The sequence below is a fragment of the Tasmannia lanceolata genome, unplaced genomic scaffold (genome assembly GCF_043159265.1).
Source record: "Tasmannia lanceolata isolate RefF3 unplaced genomic scaffold, GAP_Taslan_0.1 ptg000015l, whole genome shotgun sequence".
Classification (NCBI taxonomy): Eukaryota; Viridiplantae; Streptophyta; class Magnoliopsida; order Canellales; family Winteraceae; genus Tasmannia; species Tasmannia lanceolata.
Window position 1 is genome coordinate 28,085,734 of NW_027518692.1, and position 25,703 is coordinate 28,111,436.

Here is a 25,703-nt window from a genome sequence, read left to right on the forward strand (position 1 = left end):
TCCGGACTGCGAACTCCGGACTGGATATTTGACTCTGTGTTGCGCCAGGAGCCAGTCCGGTTGAAGCTGTACTCCGGACTGCGAACTCCCAACTCCGGACTCCGGACTGCGAACTCCGGACTGGATATTTGACTCTGTGTTGCGCCAGGAGCCAGTCCGGTTGAAGCTGTACTCCGGACTGCGAACTCCCAACTCCGGACTCCGGACTGCGAACTCCGGACTGGATATTTGACTCTGTGTTGCGCCAGGAGCCAGTCCGGTTGAAGCCGTACTCCGGACGCCGGACTGCGAACTCCGAACTCCTAAATCCGGACTGCGAACTCCGGACTCCGTGCTAAATTCTTCGATTCACCCCCGAACAACGTCTCCCCATCCAGAAAAACGAGTGATCACACTTTCCCAAGTCCTTCAATGACTTGGAAAACTGGGGGGCAACTGATGGGGTGTGAAAACACCAGCCTCTCACAGGCTGCCACCTGTCCCAAAGTAGGTGAGACTCAGCCTCTCACAGGCTGCCACCTGTTCAGAGTTGGTGAGATCCAGCCTCTCACAGGCTGCCACCTGTCCCAAAGTAGGTGAGACCCAGCCTCTCACAGGCCGCCACCTGTCCCAGAGTAGGTGAGACTCAGCCTCTCACAGGCTGCCACCTGTTCAGAGTAGGTGAAATCCAGCCTCTCACAGGCCGCCACCTGTCCTGGACACCTCAACAGATTTTCCCTATAAATAGGGGACTAAAGCTCAGACTAATGGGTAATGCGAAAATCCCTTCTCTCCCTAAACTCTTAAGACATCTCCCCTTCACTCCTGCTCATACTGACTTGAGTGTCGAAGGGCCTGTCCGGAGTAAAACCCGGTCTGGTCTTCTGACCTCGCTTGCCTTGTGCAGGACTAAACACTCACCGCAGGACTCATACTCAACCTCCCTTGTCGCTCGCTCTCAGCTCTTACGCCACTGCTGTACCTGTTACCGATTTTTGGTCTAACAATAATCAATTAGATCTCCCCCACTACAAACAAAACACTAAGCTTTGGCACAGAATCTCGAAATGCTTTCTTGATCCATCACTCAACCCTCCTCTCACCTTGTTTATTTCACCCACATTGGTCAAGTTATTCTCTCCTTGTAACTAGGGGTGGACATGGTTCGGTTCGGTTCGGTTCTGGGGTATACCCAGAACCGAACCATATATAATCGGTTTCCTGAAATTGGAACCAGAACCGAACCAGATATGTTTGGAACCGAACCGAACCAGAACCATATATAATTGGTTCGGTTCTGGGTTTACCCAACCTTCACCAAATGTAGATATTTTGCCTAATCGTATTTATAATCGGTTCGATCCTGTTTATATATGAACTACAAAGATTAACATGAACGAATTTGGAATAATCAGGCACAAATTTGCACAAATTTGGGCAATGCAAAAATTATATATGACCTACACACATGCACAAATTGGAATAATCAAGCACAAATTTGGAGGGTGAATTAAAATTTTAAAGGCAAAGCAACACGTTAAAGAGGGGTGAATTAAAAGGGGGTGGGGTGATTTTATCAAGCGATGAGGCATTGGGTTTTAAGATGAGGGTCGGTTCTCTGTTCGGTTTTCGGTTCTGGGATCCCAAACCCAGAACCGAACCGAATCTCCATCGGTTCCAGGATATCAGAACCGAAACCGAACCATATAAATATGGAACCAAACCGAACCGAACCATATGTGCCGGTTCGGTTCGGTTCCTCGGTTCGAACCGGAACCATGTCCACCCCTACTTGTAACTAATAAGCAAAGCAGATGCTTTAAGGAATTGCTAGAAAACAACTTTCACTATTTAAAAAGAGACCCAACATCCCAAATCGCTCACCTCCATTTAAACCCAATCTCAAAACGAAATCAACAGACAAAAACCCTCCATCCTAAACAAAACCCATGAAGCTAGACAAGGGGATTTTTCATCCATGCCATCCAAAACACAAGCTCAAGCTGGAATACACTGAAACCCCATTCAGGTGTGATGGGTGCAAGGAGGATGGAATAGGCCTCGAATACAAATGTGAGGAATGCGAATTCGACCTTCACAAAGCATGCCTTAGCACCTCCCACCATCACACACCCCTTTTATAATAAATGTGACTTTGGCTTTTATTACAAGACACCAGGCTCTGCCATGAGAATATGTGATGCATGTAGAAAAGATGGTCTAGGGTTTGTATATCATTGCCCGCGTTGTGGTTTTGACCTCCACCCTTGTTATGCAAACCTCCCACAAATCCTAGACGATGGAGAACGAAACCTCTACCTCCGTATAAAGCTCTCTAGCCCTTGTCTTCAATGTGGGGTTAAAGGGTGGGATTGGTCTTACAGATCAGAGTGCAAGAACTACAACCTTCATGTGGCTTGTGTGAAGGAATTGATGGTGGAGAGCTGGCAAGCTATGTATCTAAACGTGGACAAGAACAAGGTGAGGGAGATTCAGACCAAAATTCCAAGCCTTAAAGGGACGTTGGAAAATCATCAAAGAATGAGAGGAAGGACAGTATATAAGTGTTGTCAGATTGCTGGGGGTGCAGTTCGTGTTATCGTCTCGGCCATTCTTGGAGATCTTACGGCTATCATTGCTGCAGTGGTTGGAGGGTTCAAATCAAAGTAGTAGAGAATACTTACCACAAAAAAAAAAAAAAAAACTATTACAGTGCTGATGTTATTTGATAGAGAATTCAATCAGTGTCCTAAAAAGAAAGAGCCATTACTTAAATGTTGCACCAATTAGACAAACTTAACCATTCATGGTAAATGGGCTTTCAGATACTTTAAGGTCACTGATTGAATGGCTAGGATTGTCTTGAGATATAAAGAAATGACATCTCTCTACTCCTTTTAGTTCAATAATGACACTACTCTTTCTCAACTCAACTAAGCCTTTGTCCCAAACTAGTTGGGGTCGGCTATATAAAATGATGATAAAAATAAATAAAGAGAAAAGGAAAACAAAGTATGTGGCTCTATATTACTTGCATGTTACGTGTACAGAAGTGTGTCTATTACAGTGGTGGGATCTATACTCCATTCAATGTATCCATTACAGTGGTAGGCTCTATACTCCATGCTATGTCACATGTACAAAACTGTATACAAAACTGTATCCATTACAAAACTGAATACAAAACTGATCTTTTGGTCATGATGCATCAAAGAGGGATGGGACCAAGATCATGTAGGCCACCTCATGCAGTTCCACCAAATCAACTAATGTTCATCTTGCTCGAAAACTTAAAGTCAGTTCCTATAATCATCAGAATCATCATAACTGATGTCCATCTTGCTTGCGCCCGAGCTAACTCCCGCTTCTTCATCTCTGGTCCCTCTGCTGACATTAGCGTCTTCAGGGACATTCCAACCGCACACCTCCTTCTCGTAATTTCTCCTTTTTAAATCCCGTACATTAGCGCCTTCAGGCTTCTATACTCATAATCGCCCTAAACGCAGAAGGTTTTTCATCTTTGATATTAGGGTTTTCCAAGATTTCCCCACTCACTCTCCTTGTCGTAATCTCTCCTTATTAAATACCTGCACATTGGAGCTCAAGCGTTTTAGGCTTCTATACTCAGAATCGCCCTAAACATAGAAGATTTTTCATCTTTGATATTAAGGTTTTCCAAGATTTCTTCTTCTATATGTCAGCATCTTGCGACAATTGAGACTGAAAGAAGAGATTCAGATACTTTAAGGTATTTTTTTCTGTTTCTCACTCTCTCTCTCTCCCTCCCTCCCTCTAAATCTGTTTGCACAGCATTCATTTGATTTGACAAAGAAAGATCATTGGTAGGGCTTCTTGTTTAAGGGTTTGGGTTCCATGAAAGAGGTTTTCATTCTTGGAAACCAGAAGAATCTGACAGTGGGTTTCTTGTTTTCAGGGGTTTTGATTATCATTGGACAGAGTTTCTAGTTCTGGTTCTTAGGGGTTTTGAAGCATCATAACATGCATTATAGGGTTATGGGGCGAGAGTGGCTCTTCACCAGTTGCGAGGTTATGAAAGACTTTCCTGCCGCGTTTTTCTTATATCAAGACTCCGTTTCTGAAGAAATCCCCATCATTCCACTTGTATTTGTAATCCGCAGGCCAAACCGATAGATGAATCACTAAGAAGAGACATTCTACGAATTGCTTTCGGAATTTTTAAGCACATGCTGGATAGTGATTTCAGTCCAACTGAAAGAGACATGAGACCATTGGTGATGATTGCTGCTATGCGTACTGGTGGTCACTTTGCATTCAGAATTTTGAAAGGACGTGAGCTTGCTTTACAATTTATCTCCATCTTTGAATACATGTTCCATACCACTGCTTGCTTTTTGTTGGAATATGGAGGCCGATAAGGCTTACTCTGTTGAAGAGCACATGGATTCAATGGGTATCATGCTAGAGGAGACACATATTGTTGCTCTTTTGAGGGTTAGTGCGTACTATGGGAGAGAGGAAAAGGTTTATTCATATTTGTAGAAACTCAGAAAGTCTGTGAGTTCTGTCACCGAAAGTACGGCGCATATACTAGAAAATTGGTTCTGTTGCAGATTGGCTTCGAAAATTGGTAAATTGGATTGGGAATCAATGGCAATTAATCAAAAAAGGAAGAGAAAAAGGAATTTTTTAGCAACTTATGGTGAATCTTCTTTTACACAATAGCATGGGTTGGGCCCCATTTTACAGCAAGAACGATTGTAGGGATGGTGAATAATGTTGATTTACAGTAAGAAAACAACTATTAAAAAGGTGGCTGGTGTTGATTTTTTGGCTGCTCTAAAACAATAGATTGATAGCTTTGTTAAGATATCGGCTATCATTCAACAAAAAATATTATTGAGATCATTGCCTTCCAATTTGTTTAATCCTATTTCTTTGGTTGTAATTTGTATTTCGACTAGTTTGTTCAATTGAATCTTCGAGGTCATACTTGAATAAAAAAATATTTTTATCAACTATTTTCTTTCTTTATTTAATATTTTTAAATTTTCTTTTGCAATGAAATAAATTATTAAAATCATATATGAGATTATTAATTTGTATTGATACACATATGCTTACAGATGGAAATGCAAGTCTAGGTCTCTGAGTTTTTTCAGTTTCCTCCAATATCTCAAGTCTTTAGGGAATTCTTGCCATGTAAAATTTCTTCGAAAAGAAGTGAAAATGATTAGAAATCAACACTGGAAAAAATTACTCATTGAGTGATAATTTTCTCTTTTTTTAAGACGTTGAAGATGTCTCTTACTCTTACCTTTGCAACATCTGAGAAGAGAAAATAAATTGGAGTTTCTCCTCGTTGAGGTAGAAAATAGGCATTCTTATATCTACTCAACTTTATTTTGGCTCCAATTCATGAATGAACAACAAAGAGAAATTATTTTCGTGTTTGATCTATCACAAGATTAGAGTTTATTCCATCATGCTAAATTGGAGTGCATGCAATTGTTGTCACAACCCTTATTTAGTTGAATATGTCATGCAATGGGTCATCATAGACATGACCAATAGAAGTGTGGTTCGTCATTGTAGATGACATAACAAAAAATTAGTAGCTCTGTAATATGCCCATTTGATAAATGAACTTGAACGTTGAAAGCTACTAACTTTTTATAACCCATCACTTTGCAAGTCATTGAGCGGACAACGGTATCATTGACCCATTGCGGCGACCAACATTCCCTAGATTTTCACGAGGAATCAAATTCAAGCTGCTCTTTCCCTAAAATCCGACCTTAAATCACTCCGTAATTCCATTACAGTTGCTCGTCTTGGGAGCAATTGTTCCGAAACGGATCAAATTAAACGAAAAGAGCAAAAAACAAAGAGGAAATTCATTTTCTCACTGATCACACGATCAAACAGTTTAAGATCAGCCAAAATCGAGCAAAGATATAAAAACAAACAAACCAGGACATACATGTTTCAAGGCAGCCGATCATTCCCGAGGTAGTAAAAGATCAGCCAAAATCAGCAGACCCAAATTTCGTTAAACAAAAAGCTCACAGAAATTAGATAGCCGTACGGCAAGATCAACTACTGTGATCACCCTTCTCCCAAACAAAATTTGAAACATATACAACAATGAATAACAAAGGGCGGGGGTGATAAATGCGCCCCTTTTCTTTACATGGGACAGCCGGCTACAGTGTACGTGACAATCAGATCCTTTAAATCCTTCGCATAAGAAACGGGTTAAAAACTGTTAGAATGTATTGGATCAGATCTGACCGTTGGATCATGGTAGTGGTAGGATTGGAAGTTATTTAGTAATCTATTTTGAAATTCAAACACATGTAGTTATAGTTAGTTAAGCACATGTTTTCCATAGTATCTACTTGTATGTGCAAAGGGCACCCAAATTATATTGGGTTTTCTCCCCAATTTTCCTACTCTTATAAAAACAAAAGAGCCTGCTAAATGATAATTTCTCCCTTTTCATAATGAGATAACCGTCGAAGGAAAAAGAAAATAGTAAAAGACTTTTGCAACGGGACTTCATAAATATCAATAAAATATGGGGTCTTCATTTTAGGAGATTTTATATGGTGTGTTGGCCTAAAGTCCAGTATAATTCAAAAAAACATAGTGGGGCTCACTTCATGGAATAACACAAACTGGTCATCTGTTGTGCCACAGGCCCACAACATAGATTGACTGTACCTAGTAAACCATCTCCGTAGAATGATCCTAACCCTCCTATCTATAGAGCACGATATAAAATCTCGAACGAAACTTGGCTCAGGTCGGGGTCTGAGGAACTTTCCTGAGACCCCTTGCTTATTCTAATAGCAAGGGGTGTGGAAATATCAATTACTTCTGAAAATAAAAAGTAAGCATGGAATGGAATTGATATTTCCACACCCCCACATTCCTGAGCCAAGTTTTGCTCTAAAATCTCTCATTTTAGACAATATAATGGTTCACCGGCCCTTGAGTTTTTATTAGGGCTGCAACTCGGGTCGGGCTTTGGAGAACCCAACCCTACCCGAGAAATATCTCGGGTCGGGTCGGGTCGGGTCGGGTTTTTTTTCGGAAAACCCACGATTCCCAAACCCGGCCCTTCCCATGATAAATCTCGGGTCGGTTCGGGTCGGGTCGGGTTTTTTCACGTTGACGCAATTTTTTAAGGAAAATTCTTGTTTGGCAAGGCAACTCAACTCATAGAAGCAGAAATTACACTCACATTACACTTGAATCAAACAATGATGTAATTACACTCACACTACACTTGAATCAAACAATGCTGTAATCAAACAATGTTGTAATTACAATCAAACAATGCTGAATCAAACACTTGAATCAACTCGACTCATAGAAGCAGAAATTACACTCACATACAGTAACAGTGGGTGCGTGGGTTTTCACTTTTAACTTTTAACTAACAATAGAAAAAAATGTACATACTATAACTTATGTAACTCGGGTCGGGTCGGGTCGGGCCCCTTCAAACCCGGCTCGACCCAAGATTCATGCGGGCTTTTGAATGCTAAACCCGGCTCGACCCGAAACCCATGAAACCTGAACCCAACCCAGGGTATTTTCGGGTTGGGTCGATGCGGGTCGGGTAAAACCCGGCTCGAGTTGCAGCCCTAGTTTTTATAGATTGCCTCCACAAAGATGGGTGTATTTAATTTAAGAAATATACCCGGCACGTATTGTTTAAATATCCAAACCATTCATTTGTTGGGCCCAACAAAAACATGGTTGTACCCTATAAATCATCTCAATAGGATGATCCCAATCCTCCAATCAGTAAGGATTTCTATATGTTTCCGTCTGAAAGTCATAGGGTTAGGATCATTCTATGGAGATGATTTTTAGGGCTCAACTAGTGAAAGTTTCGATATCCGAACGAGATTAGGCAACGTTTTTTTTTCAGTAACATGGGGCACCTACATGCGAACACCATATAACTGCTTGGGTCTCCCTTTTGGCTGCTGCTGGGTTAAAACTAAGTAGGACCACATGGACCTCTACATGAAGATCTCTAGGGGCATAAAATGTCCTTATAAGAATAACTTATTCAGTGGTTTCTTCGGCAAAAGTGCTCCCTGAGTTATCCTTCTATTCGGCCTCTGATATCTAAAGAGGTTGGAAAGAAATTTGTATTAGCAAGAAAAGTGAAGTTGTTGCCCCCAGGTGGACCCCCTGAGTTGGGGTGGCTAAAGTAAACGTTGATGGGTCTAGTTTGGAAAACCATGGACCTTCGGATGTAGGGCCTTCTAAGAGATGAAAATAACATTACAAAATGGGCTTCCTCAGGACCAATAGGTATTTATGATTCAAATGAAGCAGAAGTGAGAGCCATTCTTCAAGGTGTTAGATTGGTGCCGGAGATATGGATAATTTTATAGTGGAAGGAGACTCCCTAAATGTCATTAGATGGTTGGAAGGTGGTTCTCCTTACCTGTGAAGAAGATTTTCTACATTGTTTGATGAGATCTCAGTTAGGGTCGAAGGCCATTTGGTTCATTAATTATCAGCATGTTAGGAGGTCGGCGAACGAAGTGGAGGATCGTTTTCGTTGAGGATCGTCTTGCTCTGTCTGGGGTGACTAGGCCCGAATTAGAAGTTTTCAATTTCTTCCTCCCCGAAGAAACTTTTGATTTTCATATGTGATATATTGACGAAATAACATGTCCTTATAATTTACTTTTACATTCACGCTTCAATTGGCACGAGTTCATTGTAATAACAATGAAAGACGTCCACTGTTACATAATAGTAGGCCCCACTCTTGTTTGATCTAGACCGCCCATCTATAGGCTCTATGATGGATCTCCATTGGCCCAAAGATGACACCAATAGGAATATTATGATATCCAATTAAATGCATTTTTGGACAATAAAAAATAGGGAAATGATATCAGCACTTCAATGATTTGATATTCACGCTCTCCTTGCTTGTCTTTTAGTATTTAATTGGCTTGTGGGATCTTTTTGGGAACTGTAATAACATGTTGACAGGCTTTTAAATGCTAAAAGACAAGCTAGTAGAGGGTGATATCAAAACATTGGAGTGTTCATTTCATTTCCCTAAAAATATTCTTATAGGCGGGGTCCAGGGCCTACATTGAACGATAGAAACACATATTATTATTGTACTAGCTAGTAAAATGGCGCGTGCAGTGCACGTGCGGTGTCTTAATGAACTATTTCGATTGTATATGAATTTAATAATATTTAAGGAAGAAAGGGAACCTACCGATTTATAAAAATACAAGGACCTATTATTATTTTCTTATAGGAAATAGAAGCATAGAGCTGTACAAATTTTAATTTATAACTATACTGAGATTTCAAGAATGTTTGAGTGTGAAACCACAATTCATGTTACATTGTTCAATATATAAGTAGTAAACAGAAGCTTACATGTTGTAGCTAGAGAAGAAGAATGGAATGGCCATATTGATTACAATATAGTATAATCAGTGACCAGAGAATGAAAAAATTTCAAAATCTGTGGCTGTGTGCAACTAATACTAACAAACATCACCAACATGTAAACACCTGGGTTACCATTACCCTTAGATATTGACTGGAGACGATTGTAACTATATGTGAAATTTAAAAAAGAACATTAAAAAGGCTGAGATTGTAACTATATGAACTTCTGAAAGCACCAATTTGCCAGGAGAAAAAATTAACTACCTCTACCTAAGGACTTTGCAATCATTAAGTAATTAGGCTAAACCACTGAAATTTATTTGAAAGCAGCACTTAGGCCTCCGTGATAAATGCAAAAGGTAAGAATATGTTTATCCAAGTCACTCAAATCAGAGTATATCCCTGTCTCATTACCTTTTAGGTTTTTTAGTTTTGATTTTTCTCTCACTTTTTTGATGTTTTTAGTGGCAATTTATGTGAGAAACCCACTAAGAATAGATGGTTACCTTATTTGATTAATATTTACTGTCAACATCAGCACCCGTGCACTTACGACCAAAATAACAAATGCTCAAGACATATTATCATTCAAGGTCTTTGGCTTAGATGTTTTTTGATGAATATTTGATTTTCATAGAGAATGATGGAAGGTACGAAAAGAAGTGGGTGGAAATATCAATAGTATTAGTAAAAATAGTATAAGCAAAAAGAGAATTGGGCAGGGCAGAAAGAAAGAAACGTTGGGGACGAATCGTCCCAATGTTCGTCATGAAAGCAAGATTTTGCTTTAGAATGTTAAAGATTATTGAGCCCAATAATCAGTTTTGGTCTCAATCCATCCTCAAAAATTTGTAAAAAATTGGAATCAGAATTAGTTTTTTGTTTTTTTTTTATAATCAAGACAAATAATCTAAACCAAAATCTCCAAAGTATGAGTTGAATCTGAACGAAAATATACCTGGATTAATTTTTCCACTGTATTTGGATGTCTATGGCAAGGGTGGAAAGGCAGTGGGATACAGGTGGAGGTCGTAATGATTTTAGGAGTGGGAAGAAGGACAACACATCTATTTTGTTTTGGAAGTATTTGCAGGGCGAATGAAATGGCAAAGGGACCTTTCCAAAAATGGTTGTAATGGGTACTTATCTAAAAGACATATGGGACACAGAAGGGGTTCAAAGAAAAGAAATTATAGGACAGGGAAGAATGACAGGTCACCAGTTTGGTTTTGGAAGCATCTGCAGAGGCATCGGAGAGGCAGAAATGACCAAAAACACACACAGCAAAGAAAGGAAATACATGGGGAATTAATGCAGAGATGTACAGGACACAGAAGGAATTAATGCAAAAAGAGCGAAAGAACTTAACCCATTATTCTCGCTTTATATATACTAGTAAAAAGGTGCACGTGCGACATCTTAATGAACTATTCCGATCGACTGCATATGAATTTAATTATAATCTTTAAGCAACAAAGACAAGTAAGGAACTTATACAATTTTTGAAATGTACGGTACAGAAAAAGCATCAGATATGATGAGCCACAAAAGTGCAGTTGCAATCTCAAAAGTAAATCTATCAAAAACATGTACAAACCTGTGTTCTAATGGAAATTATTGTTGAAACTACATATGTTGATGAAAACAATGAAAGTTTATATATGATTAAGCTCATTACATAGATTTTGACTAGCACGGTTTGACTAATACATCATGTAGAATCATTTGCTGAACATTGATTTGAACAATTCCTCACTCTGGACTGAAAATTGGTCTCAACTTTGCGTCACCTGCATTTACTATTTGAAGATTTGAAGGGGGGGTTTAAAGGCCAAAGGGGAGTGATCCGATGTCATCTCTTGGGCATTTTGTCATAACCTGGACTTAGTTATTGGCTCATACTGTGGACAAAATTTTAAATGTATGTCTAATCTCAACTCTGTTCCGTCAACATAGAAACACTAACCGAACAAATTCCCTAATTAATAGAATCATCTAGCATAAACAATGAATATTATAGAGTTGTTAAACTATTCCATCCAAACAAATAAAGCATAGATCAAAGCTCCCTTGAGAGGGATATAATCAAAATTTATAATTATAATTGTCAACAAAATAGAATACACGGGGAAAAAGATATACATAAAAGAGATAAACACACAAAAGCAAGAAAAGTAAATATTAAAGTATTGATATTGAAACTATCATGTTTTGATAACTGCACTAATTAATCTTGTCCTTTTTATTTAAACAACTATCAACTGTTATTGCATTTTAGAGCCCGTTGAAAAGGAAATACAAGTTAAATTTGTTTCATTATTAAAACATGGTAGTGCAAATATTACTACTGAAAGATTATTGTTCTTTTATTCTGTCAAAGGAATAAAATATTATCACAGAATTAGAATAATATATAAAATATTTTTTTATTATGTACTTAAGTACTTTAAAAGTTAAAAAAATAAATTGTTAATTTAAGCAAAAAATTATATTATAGAAGAAAATCTACACCATTCAAAAATAAAATAAAAGGAAAAGCAAAATAATCAATATTTTGAAGGAATAAAAAACTTAATTTGTTCTTTGAACATCCAATCCAGCATCACATAAAGGATTTTAGCGCTACGTCTGTGTGGCCCTACAAGTCCAAAAACCTCCTCATCAATCATGACATCATAAATTCTATCATCTGCAAAGCAAGATGGCCACCAATTTAAATTCAACATATGAAGAAAGGGAAGACAACCCCTCCTCAAAGAAAAAAATAGCCTAACAATAGCAATTTTTATTCGTCGAGGACAAGCAAATTAAATCACCCGTTTATCAAGATTTGATAGTTCTTAATAAATTTGTATCTCATCTCATATGGAGATTGAATCCTGGACAAAAAGGTAACTTTTGAGTTGGATGCATATTTCTTAGCTAATAGTAGGATTTTCTGCATAATCGAAAATATCAACCCATTTGCAATAGGTTCAATTGATATTCAGATTAGGATTACATTATGGCTTGCATCAGTAAAATGAGTGAACCTACTCTAATTATCTTTATTACCTTTCTCTCTAATTCTATCTTTTGTGATTGAGTCAAATGAACCGTTAGATGTGTTCTCTAATTGGATAGACATGTTTCTCGCCACCAAAACAACTTTCGCACTGCAAAAAGTGTTTCTTTGCATTCCAGTATCTATTTTACTTTCATACGTTTCTAGAAGCCCACGAAGTGAATGTAATCAAAGCTACAAGATGTTAAGATAAAACACTTTCTAAATGAAAATGGTCAAAGACTACTAAGTTTGCTTATGACAACGACTGATGGTGGAATTACCATCTAATACAGGAGAGATTTTGAAAGAAACCACTCATTTTTAAATATTCCTCATTATTAGCACCTAAAAAGTACAAATTTCATTTCTCGCATTGGATGTCTGTAATCATCAAATAACATATTGAAACAAATTACCATCTTTCATATTTGTCTTTCAACAATTTGGCGTCGAGAAATATTTTAACAGTTTCATGCATACAATTATACTTTTTTTTCAATGTTTGTCATATTAAAGAGTCGTTTTCTTTGTCATATTTTGTTGTTCATTATTAGCTTGGAACTTAATTATAGCTCCAGCATCAAAATTGATAGACAGTTAATACATCAATCACTAAAATCAATGGCTATGCACCAGATCACTCTTTAATTTAGATTATTTCTCCTCCATTAAATCAATACTCCTATAACTTGGATACAATTAAAGAGTCGATTTGGGGATCTTTCCTCTCTTGAAAATTAGGGACTCTCCCCTCTTTTGAAGATAATTTCTTAGTACAAAGAAAAACTCAGATCAGAGACATGATTTGCAATCTCTGCATAAAAAAAAAATTAGATCAGAAACATGATTTTCAGCCTCTTTTATACTAATCAAGGGAAAAGCAATCGAAACAAAAAAGTGAATCAAACAATTATAAGTTGAGTTTTACGGAAAGAAGATGGATTTTTTTTCCGAGAAATGCCTTGATCTTCTGCAAGTAGCAATAGTTGAAAAGCAAGGCCGGGTCTGCTCTTATCTCTTTACAGGGGCGGAGTTGTTACGAATGATAAGGAATGGAAGAAAAAAAGAGATGAGTCGAAGAGACAGTAGATTTGCGGTCGACGGAAAATGTTATTTTTCGTTTTGTTTGTTTGTCAAATTGAATTCTTATAACTCATTAAAAAAAATTGAATTCTTATCATAGATGAACCTAGTTAAGTTTTAGTCACAATCCAATCACTTAGGCCCTGTTCGTTTGAGGTTATGAGTTGTGACAACCGATTGTGAGTGTGAAACTAATTATTGGAGTAGAATTTGAAAATTATTTTGAGTCCAATAATTGGTTTGGTGCTTACAATTGGCTGTCATAATCTCAAACAAACAGGGCCTTATTAAGATTGTGATTTTGGATTAGGATTTGATTCATTGAGAATCATTGTGTATATAAATAGAGAAGAAAATTGATTGTATGTATATAAACATCCACAAATTGAAAGATTAGGATTTAGGTGAATGAAGCAATAAATAAGGGCGGTGATAAATTCACCCCCTTCTATTACAATATTCACCCCTTATTGTTCAAAATAGACTGTACAGCCCACACCATAGGATGATCCAAACCATCCATTTGATGGGCCACAAAGTAAATACGTTTTGACCCAAAAATCATTTCCATAGGATGATCCTAGCACTCCGATATATAGAAAAACTCCATATAATCAAACCTCTATAGATTGGATCATCCTATAGAAATGATTTTTGGGGCACTACCTATTTACATTGTGCCCATCAAATGGACGGGTTGGATCATCTTATCGTGTGGGCTGTACAGTCAATTTTGAAAAATAAGTGGCCCCAAAAATCATTTCCATAGGATGATCCTAGCCCTCCGAGATATAGAAAAACTCCATATAATCAAACCTCTATAGATTGGACGGCCAGGATCTTCCTATGAAAATGATTTTTGGAGCACAACCTATTTACATTGTGGCCCATCAAATGGAAGGGTTGGATCATCCTATGGTGTGGGCTGTACAATTTATTTTGAAAAATAAGGGGTGAATATTGTAATAGAAGGGCGTGAATTTATCGCTGCTCATAAATCGTAAATCAAGATAGTTTGCAAACAGGTGGCAAGATACGAACAAAGAAACATTACAAAAGGTGCAGTTGGCCTTCTTTTTTTTTGTGGAAGTATCTGCAGTGGCATGGGAGAGGCGGAAATGACCAAAAACACACAACAAAAAAACGGAAATACATGGGGAATTGATGCAAAGATGTACAGGACATAGAAGGAATTAATGCAAAAGAGTGGAAGAACTTAACCCATGATTCACGCTTTATATATAGTATAAGGATAGTAATATATATATATATATATATATATATATATATATATATATATAGTATAAGGATTTTAGGGTTGTCCTATTATCATGATTTTTAGCACAGTAGAATCCCCCTCCATTAGGTTGTAGTTATATATGGATTTGAACTCCCTTCCTTTTGTGTTTTAGTGGACGTGGTTCCAATGAATGGAGCCCTTTTTTTCCCAAAACGGATTCCCGTTTTCCTAGTGCTCTAAATCCAAAATGTATTTGGACATTAATGTTAAGGGCAGTGATAAATCGACTCCCCATGTGTCTATCTCTCTCCTCTTTCTCTCTCTAACCCAGAGGAGAGAGAAAGAGACATGGGGAGTCGATTTATCACATTTGGGAGTCGATTTATCACTCCCCTAATGTTAAATGTGGATGATATAAAGTGCGATATAAGATCTAGGGATGATATCAAATCTACCCATCATTACTATTATTCTATGGTTTTGCCCTCTATTGATTTTGAAAAAGATTTCTCGAAGGAACTTGATGAAATCCTCAACTTTACTAGGGACTTTCGCAGCTGACTCTATTGCATGCGAGAGCAGCCACACAGGTTATTTTTTAGCAGATTTTGTCTTATTCATTTAATTAATCTGAGGTGGCTGCTCTATCATGCTGAATGCCTTTAAATCCCTTCAAATAAAGAGGTGATTGCTGAGTCCATCTCCCTGTTTAAAAATCCTGGTAAAATTTTAAATTGGCATTATAGTCTCTCCTCCATCTTTGAAAGATATTGAATAACCGAATGAGGAATGCTAAACCAAAGGGTGCCTTTTTTTAGTGTTACCAGATCGGATATCCGGAATTTGATCAGAGATTTCAAATCTGGTAAAAAATAGTGGGAGGTTGTTTAGCTCCTATGGCGTACAAGCCATAGTTGATGACTGTACGGAATGATGCAAGTCTGGAATTAGGTCAAAAGATGATTCTCCGACATTGAACTTGCCCACTTGTGTTGAAAAAACTTTTGATCTGGCCATCAGATTGAGGTAATTCTTATATCAATTTGGGACTACTCGAGACGAGGCATCATGTAATGACCTCAAAGTGGTCATGCGACATCCGGGTATGCTTCGATCGTCGATCCGATGTTATCTAATATGAGTTTTTTTGCACTTTCATGTGAAGAAATTTCGTTACATATTGAATCCACATATGAAACATCTATATTACTTTGAAAATGGAGAGGCATGCGGGGTGAGATCATAATAGCTCAAATGCATTGGATCCCATTAGAACTCTGAAGTTAAGCGTGCTTGGGGTGACGTCTTGGGAAGTCCTTGTGTGCACCTCTATTTTTGTTGCCTTTTGTACTCTTCTTCCCATCCCTTCCTTCTTCCGCTGCTAGGTATGAATTTCACACGTTGATTATATTCCTACCACATCGGCTGCTTATACGTACATTTTTCCATCCGAGTGGCATCCCTACTCCGGTGGGCCCATGATCGTAGAAAGTTGGCTCGCGTGTCGAAATCAACACTCTCATGATATTTTTCCTAAAGGTTTTGATTAAGATGTCGGATTGACGTGTTGTTCGTCTCATTGCCAGTTTTGAAAACCTCCGATTGAAAGAAAACTTCCAATGTTCGATCCATTAATTATTATTGGTTTTCGCTCAGACTCGACTAAGGTCAGCCAAGATCGCTCAGAAATTCATTGTTTACTTTAATGGGTCAAAAACTATGGCTAAAACTTACGCAAATCCAACCCAACTCGGCCCATTTAGACCTCTACATGAAATACTTCTAGGGGCATAAATAATGCCCTAGTAATTTACTCTTACATTCAGGCTTTAATTGGCAGGAAAGACTACGACTGTCACATAATAGTAGGCCCCACCTCTGTTTGATCAGACCATCCAGCTGTAGGCTCAATTAATGATTGATCTTTCATGTGGCCCAAAGATGACACCTATTGGAATATTGTGACATCCAATTAAATGCATTTTTGGACAATAGAAGTATACATATAGGCAAGTCTACATTGAACGATGAAAATACATATAATTGAATATTAGAATTGTCCTATCTGAATGATTTTTGGCATATAAGAAGTTCATACGGTGTAAGGCCTTACACCATATAATTTCTCCAACTTTGGAAGGAGAGTGCTGATTCCATGACCCTATTTGACAATTTTGTTAACACGATATAGCAGCTTTTGAGCTGGTGGTGAACGGTAACTGATGGTTTCTCTATCCACAACTGAAGCAGAGTATCATGTTGCGGCTATGGCGTCACAAGACAGTGTGTGGTTAATGCAGTTGATGGAAGACCTAACCAAGAAATCGATTATAGAGTGGTATTGTATGGTATTGTGATAATGATAGTGTGATCAAGCTTGCGGAAAATCCATTGTTTCATGCCGGAACGAAGCACGTGGAAGTACATCATCACTTTGTTAGAGAGAAGGTGCTTCGTGGAGAAATTTCTTTCATGCCAGTTTGTTCTAATGATCAAGTTGCCGACATATTTAACAAAGGGCTCTACTACAAGAAGTTGTTGAAGTTTCGAAAGGAGCTTGATGTGACTTGTTGAGAGTCAACACTGAGGGGAAGTTTTGAGAGTCATAGCCGACTCTACACAAGTGCCGGAAGGGATGGGCCGGCGCGACACGGTGTGGCACGTGGAGCGGTGTGGGCTCACACAGGGAGATGCGGAACCCACGTGACGTGTACGGTGTCTTAGTTGATGTCTTTGATTTAGAATAGGATTTTAATTAGTGGTTATTAAAGTAATTTTATTGGAGTCTTCTTTGAGTGGGACGTTGAGGAGTTTGTTTAGATAAAGTAGGAACCGTGCGTGATTAGAGTTGCGGTTGAGTTGGGAATTGTTTGAGTTTTAGTTAAAAGATAAATAGTTAGTATTAAGAGGAGATGTATATTTTGAGTTAGAGTGGGAGTTTAAGTTGTCTTAGAATATAACTTTTCTATTGGTTGTCTCCAGAAAGTAGTTTCTGAGTCCTAGTTGGTTTTGGTGTGTTATTTGATTTTGTATATATAAAGAGGAGACCCAAACCTTGAACAACTTGTGAAAGAGAAAAAGAGTCTATGATAAAACGTGTTGAGGAAACAGAGAAGAGTGTATCAGATTATATTTGTAAATAAAATATCTCTCTTTTATTGTGGCTTTTGTTTCTTCGTTTTGTGAGTTTTGCTTCTTGCTTTAATCTCGTTTTCAACAACTAGTATCAAAGCTTTCTTGCTTTGATCCTTGGTTTTCTACAACCTTTAACCCTCTTTAGTTATGGTAGTGTCAACCGAGTATTCGCCTGCGTCAACTGAGTAGTGAATTGCATCACGCCAGTCAATTAGGATCATTAGGATCTGCTCTGGCCATGTTTTGGCCCGTCTACATTTTGAAACACATCCTAGGTACTGTTTGGTTTGGAATTTTAGAACCAATTCCGAGGCCAAAACCGATTATTGGACTCAAATTTAGGCCTTGTTTGTTTTGGATCATGAGAACCAACAGTAATTCAAAACTGATCATCTGACTGAAAGTTTTTGAGTCCAATAATCAGTTTTGGACTTGCAATCTATTCTCAAAATCTAAAACAAACTGGGCAATAGAAGATCTTGATCTGCATAAAAAAAAGGATAATAAAATGACATAAAAACGAACCTTTGATAAAAGAAAAATCTGTATTAACTTTACACTAAATTTATAAAAAAGTGCACTAAATTGAATACAAAGAGAAAAGTACACTTTTCTACTTTGCAACCAGATTCCTCTCACTCTAAAGAACACAGAGAAAGAGAATCCTTATTTGAGCTTCCATGCATACGGATATCAAGAGGAAAGACATTGCCAGTCTTAAAATTAGGCATTCCACCATATAATGTGTAAATTAATAAAAGCAAATAAACTAAGGACAAATGACATATTTTGAAAGTGGAGAATAAAAGAAGGGGAATGATAAATTCACACCTTTTCTTACATGGGACAGCCAGAAGCAGTGTACATGGTAATCACGCTCGTTGAATCCTTCCCACGTGAAGTACATCCGCCCCTCTAGAGTCATAGATACAGTGGAGCTGGCTGTCTTGACCTAAAAATTAAAAGGGAAAAATACAAATATACCACCTCAACCACATTCAACAATATTCCTACAGTTTCAAACTCATCAACTACACCCCCTGACTTTTCAATTTGTATAAGGTAAACCCCCTCGGTTGACGGTCCATCACTTTAAAATGACGGAATGACTCAAAATATAAGGTAGATGCCCTCCAATTCTGAATTAATTCATATGCAGCTGGGCTGAGTCAGAGATCTTAATAAGCATTGGTAGTGTTTCAAACTATAGGGATATCGTTGAATGTGTCAGAAAGTTGAAAGGGTAATGCGAGCGGAAGAAAGAAGAAATTGCAACACCAAAACTCAAATTTAATTTCTCACCTTTGATCTATGGTTTTCACAAAACCATAACAAATGAAGAGAAAAAGATAGCTCACGGCCTCTGTTTCACAAAACGTGAAATATCAATTTCTTAAAATAAAAAAAGTCCCTTTCCCCCAAATCACATACGTTATTTAATACCAACCAAAAGTCCTAAAATCATTCTAAAACTACCAACTAAAAATAGGAAAAGATCTCTTTAGATTTCAAAAAATAAAAGAGTTACTAATTTATGAAACACTTACTAACTAAAGATATCCTAAAATCCTATAATACCAATATATTGCTAACTAGAGAAAAGGAGAATAATTAGGAAACATATCTCAAATATATTTTTGATTTCCTAAATCTTTTGGAAACTTTGAATTTGGCATGACTCTTTCCACTTTTCCATATGATATACCATTTTCTATATCATGCGCCTGCATCAAACTCCCCTGGTTCAAAAAAAATCGTCCTCCAGTTTTGTAGTGTCGAAGAATCTTTATCATAAGAAAATCTCGAGGTTCAATTCCCGCCGCATAGTCTATGTCTTGATCTTGAACATGCTCAAATTCATGAATATCCTTAGGCTTCAGTATAGACTCGAATAAAAATGGATCGATGTAAATGGTTGAATGTATTTCCACTCACCTATCTTTTCAGTCTCTATTAATTCATCTAATTTATTGTCAAATTCAATTTCCTTTGCTCCGCCATACATGGTTTTGTAGCACTCAACAACCATCTCTTTTGTCACCACATCTTCGCAACTACTAATGATGAGATCACTTGTAGTACACCGAGTAACCAACGCCTCGCCACGATCATTCTGAGTGATCACGTCATCCTCATCATCATTATAGTCGTCAAAATACGGTTGTTCAACAAAACACGGTTGTTCAACCTTCGATTCGACAAACTCTTCAAATTCTTCAACCAAATTTAAATATGGTTGTTCAACTAAAACTTTCGATTCAACCGACCCATCAAATTCTTCGACCAAATTTATGTACCTTTGGTTTGGACCCGTCCGATCCTGAATTTCCCTTTCACCCGGCTCACCCTGCGGACCATGATGATAAAGAGGGTTAATATCTTCCGAAACGAGACTATTTTTATAGCCTCTCCGAGTTTCGAGACGAGCTATGCGTTTCGTATGTTGATGGATTTGCATAATTAGTTCTTCAACTTCATCGATTTGATGATCTTGATGACGTCCACGAGCCATGGTAATCGCTTCTTCACGACTAACGGCAAGGAACCATGAGAGCTTTGATACCAAATTAATGCGAGCGGAAGAAAGAAGAAATTGCAACACCAAAACTCAAATTTAATTTCTCACCTTTGATCTATGGTGTTCACAAAACCATAACAAATGAAGAGAAAAAGATGGCTCACGGCATCTGTTTCACAAAACGTGAAATATCAATTTCTTAAAATAAAAAATGTCCCTTTCCCCCAAATCACATACGTTATTTAATACCAAACAAAAGCCCTAAAATCATTCTAAAACTACCTACTAAAAATAGGAAAAGATCTCTTTAGATTCCAAAGAATAAAAGAGTTACTAATCTAAGAAACACTTACTAACTAAAGATATCCTAAAATCTTATAATACCAATATATTGCTAACTAGAGAAAAGGAGAATAATTAGGAAACATATCTCAAATATATTTTTGGCTTCCTAGATCTTTTGGAAACTTTGAATTTGGCATGACTCTTTCCACGTTTCCATATGATATACCCTTTTCCATATCATGCGCCTGCATCAGGGGGTGTAACTGTATTTTTCCCAAATTAAAAAGGGACAGAAATTACGACCACTACATCAGAATTGGCAAGGGATGGAAAGTTCGACCATTACATCATCTAATTGGCAAGGGGCATCATCTTCTTCTTCGGAATCAGACAGACTTTCCCCCCTCCACCCCGAGCTGTCATCACCATTAACACGGCCCATCATCGGCCAAACGAAAGACGGCTTGATTGTCGGGACCGAAGGAGGGCCCACCGATCTCAAGATGATCTGAACGATTGTTTCCATCTCGGGCCTCTCACTAGGCCTTGGGTGCGAACATGCGAGCCCAGCTTCAATAGCCGCTCCACATCTTCGGCCACATAATCCGTGGCTAACCTCTCATCAACAGCCTCTACAATGTGGCCCTCTCTGTAGAGGGTCCACACCGAATCAACGAGTAAATGGTAGTTCTCTAGTGCACGCTTCCCGCACACGACCTCAAGCACCACAGCACCAAACCCGTACACGTCCGACCTGCGCGAGGCCTTGCCACTGTGGAAGCATTCGGGTGAGATGTACCCCCTGGTGCCCGCCACTCCCTGCTCAGCATAGGAAGTTGCCGAGTTCTCCAAAGCACGTTCGAGGCCGAAGTCGCCTAGACGAGCATTGTAGTCGGAGTCGAGCATGATATTGCTGGCTTTCACGTCTCGGTGCACCACCATTTTGTTGTATTGGGCATGGAGGTAGTGCAAGGCAGAGGCGACCCCAGAGATTATGTTGTATCGACGGGCCCAAGTAAGGGTCTGAGCCCGGCCAAGGAGGTGTTTGTCTGGGCTGCCATTTGACAAGTAGTCATAGACCAAAAGCAGCATTTCATTCTTGTGACACCATCCTGAAAGCCAAAACTAAAGTATGTTTAGACCCTAAGCATAGTAATTAGAAGTGATAGAAACAAGTAAGTTTAGACCCTAAGCTTAGTTATTAGAAGTGATAGAAACAAATGGGGTCTTTAAGTTTTGTGATGTGGCACCCAAATGTCAAGCCCATGGTAAACGTGGGTGTCTTTAATATATTGAGGTTGAGCACGAGGGATCCATTTTTCCAGTTGGAGATGCTTTCAACAAGCACATCAAAGAAGTGGACATGAGATGTCTTGATCCAGACTGTTCAATTAGGTGGGCCAAGTTTGTCCTTATCCGGACTTTCTATCCTATCCATCCATTTGTGGGCCATCATGATCAAGTCATTCAATTCATGGGCCTACTAGTTAGAAGATTATTTAGACAGCCCCGATTACCCAACCTGTGAGATTTGTCTTCTCGGACGATCCACGAGCTTAAATACATAAAAACCATGAAAGTTTTTTGAATGGTAATTTTATCTATTTCTTTTCTATGGGAAATAAACTCATGTTTCTTAAAATAAGAGGTTCATTTATTTCAGAATTGGAAAAGGAACAATTTTTTCCTCATGTTAGACGAAAAATAATGATGGAGATACAAAAAGAAATAAAGACATACTATATATAAATTTAAAGCTCTCTGCTATATTCATTTGCATTTTACATACAGTGCTTATTAGTCTGTGGCTGGATTACTCGAGAATAAGTAAATAAATAAAATTACCATGGTTTTCCAATATAGAGCATGTAAGCTTAAAATCTGATAAAAACAATAATAATGCAATAAATAAACAAAGGGGATTGATATTTCCCCGCTCTGACGGATAAATTCTCTCACGCTCCCCTCTTTAACATTATCCGTTAGGTTTTAAAGCCAAAGCAAAACGATAAAGGGGGTGAATTTATCCTCAATTATTCTCACAAAAACCGTTAGAGGGAGTGATTTTATCCGTTTAGGGGGGGGGGATATCATTTCCCTAAACAAATAACCTACATGGCTAATTGCAAAAATATGGACTTCGTACGTTCTGGTTTCAATCTTATAGTAAATAAATCAATAATTGTGTAGACAAATCACTAAATGAAAAAGAGAATTGCTAGCGTCCATCGCAAAAGGCATTTCGTGGTTGGTCTGTCGCATGTCATAGACCAACCATCTCAAAAGCTGTTGTCTTCATTCACGAGGTGGCTGGTCTGACACCCGCTGCGAAATGTCTTTTTGCGATGGAAATCCCAATGAAAAAACATTCGTTTTAAATGGATTGCTTGTTGCTTGGTTTCTTTATTTTTTGTTTTTTTTTCCTGCTGAGTAACTAAAACCTATCAATTCCAAAAAAAAAAAGCAAAAAGAAAAAAAAAACAAAGTAACACAGAAATCAAACATCTTTAAAATGAAAAAAAATAGAAAAATGAAAATAAAGGACTGCAATGGAAGAAGAGAAACGAGAAGTTGCACTAACCTTCTTATCGGACGAGATTTCTGTGCCGGAGACGATTGATGATTGTGAGCTCTGATAAGAAATCATCTTTTCCCTTTTATATTCCCTCTAGTAAATTTCTTCACAGCGACCTTCATATTCTCATCGGTCAAAACTCTCTTGTAACAAGGCCTAAAAACCCCTCGTACCACCTCGATATTCTCCTTGGGCAAAATCCCCTTAAACAGCCCCAAAACTCCCTTCTCCTAGCTATAATCACCATTGCCACTATCGAGATTAGGATCGGTAACATGATCTTAAGCCCATTTTGGTCGCTCAGAAGAATCTCCACCGTCAGATTCCAACAAAACACTGAGTTGAGCTGGAACGTTCTTGCCCCCGTAGACCAAGAAAATCCGGAATACGAATCCAGGGGTAGGATTTCTTTCGAGTCTATGCTTGTTTTGATGTTGGCGATGTTGGGCTTGGGCTTCCCTTCTTGAGCTATGCAAACGGCCAACACCATCGTGTTCCCGTTGTAATCCACCCAGATTGTGTTATATGTCCATGGCATGTACTCGATTCCGATGTGGGAAAGATTGTAAGTGATATTGGATTTGACACTATTTTTGTTAAGCCCGATATGATTGTCGTTTGGATTGAAATCTTGTTTGAATGTATCGAGCTCCGCAGCTATGAATCGGTTAGATGAGTTACCTGTTCAGGTATAAATGATTAAATAACACACAACTCGAACAGCTTAGGCCTTAGACCCTGTTTGTTTGAGATTATGATAACCAGATGATGAGCCCCAGACCGATTATTGGACTCATAAATAATGTAATTTGAGTCCAATAATCGGTTTGGAGGCTCACCATCAGTTGTCATAATCTCAAACGAACAGGGCCTTAAGCTTTTGGGATAGTAGGTTTTTTTTCACATGGTATCAGAGACATTGTCTTACGGCAGGTCTTGAGCTCAAAACACAATAAACTACTTGATATTAAGTATATGGCCAACAAACTCCTATAAGTGATTAAATAACACCAACTCTGTCACGCTCCCATGCCACGACCAAAATACCCTCGGTAAACAAAGGGGGCGAATTTCAAAGGGAGGGGTAATTTCGGGTATTTACAAACTCAAACAGCTTAAGCTTTTCGAGTAATTGGTTGATTCACATTACCATCAGTGGTGGAGTTGGTTAGGCCGAGCCACTGTCCATGGCTTCCAGTGGGGATTTGGAGATCTGGGGCGATGACAAAAACAAGTCCTTCGCTTGGGGTGAAAATACAAACAGGAGAGATATACGTTGACGATGAAGGAGGTGGAGAAGGAAGCTAGTGTGTCGTCCTTCCAGAGGCGGAAAGGTTTGGATAACATGCCGTGGCGAGATTGGTTGGAGAGGTGGAAGCTCGGGTTCCTTGTGTCTTGGGTTATTTGGAGGGCATCTCCGACAGTGGAGGCGTCATTTTTTGTGGTGATGGTGCTGGAATCTCTTCTTTGGAATGATCTGTAGTTCATGGAAAAGGAGGATTGTTGTTGGTTTGCTGTGGTAATGGAGAGCCAATTGAGGAGGAGGACGGCCAAGAGGAGGAAGATCGGGAGTTTTTCCGGCAAACCCATATCGGATGATCTCGGAAAAGTGCAAGGAGCACGGTGAGGAGTGAGGACCAGAGAGAGAGGGAGTTTGTTTATCACTACGAGTTTGTCACTACGTGCTTGTCCTGAAGGTATCAGTCATTCAGTCTAGAGAGAGAGAGATATGTGCTTGTCTTGAAGGTATCAGTCATTCAGTCTAGAGAGAGAGAGAGAGAGAGATGAGACCTTTGTCACTACATGTGAGTTGTGAACTTTGTTTATCACTACGAGTTTGTCACTACGTGCTTGTCTTCAAGGTATCATTCATTCAGTCCAGAGAGAGAGAGAGAGAGAGAGAGAGAGAGAGATGTGAGCTTTGTCACTACATGTGAGTTGTGAACTTTGTTTATCACTACAAGTTTATCACTACGTGTTTGTCTCGAAGGTATCAGTCATTTAGTCCCGAGAGAGAGAGACCTTTGTCACTACATGTGAGTTGTGAACTTTGTTCATCACTACGAGTTTGTCACTACATGCTTGTCTTGAAGGTATAGTCCCCATTATATTTGGCTATAGATGGTACTACCATGTTTTAATAATTGCACTAACTCATCTTGTCTTTTATTATTTAAATAGCTGTCGAAAGAATCTTTGCTGCCATTACAGATCAAGTTAAAAGGAAGGAGTCCAATTTTCCTTAACCTTTCATCACTTGCTACGAAACTGCAACAATAGATAGGTTGCCTGATTATTTAGACTAACTTGGTTCACAGACAATTGACTAATGAAAAATGGCCATACTCTGAAACTAGTGTGACTAACCGTGAATTAAGATTGAAAAGAAATTTAAAGTTAACTAAAGAAC

At 38.4% G+C, this 25,703-nt stretch overlaps 2 pseudogenes across 1 annotated transcript; one reads left to right on the forward strand and one right to left on the reverse strand.

The window, feature by feature from the left end:
- The first annotated feature begins 1,928 nt into the window (after window positions 1-1,928).
- On the forward strand, window positions 1,929-2,649 carry LOC143845564 (protein VACUOLELESS GAMETOPHYTES-like; annotated as a pseudogene).
- Window positions 2,650-20,725: 18,076 nt separating this feature from the next.
- Window positions 20,726-24,891, reverse strand: LOC143846310 (putative L-type lectin-domain containing receptor kinase S.5; annotated as a pseudogene). Its single transcript, XR_013234743.1, has 3 exons — window positions 24,444-24,891; window positions 23,300-23,974; window positions 20,726-21,830 (listed from the first exon to the last, which is right to left on the reverse strand). The product of XR_013234743.1 is annotated as a putative L-type lectin-domain containing receptor kinase S.5 (transcript).
- Between the last annotated feature and the right edge of the window lie 812 nt (window positions 24,892-25,703).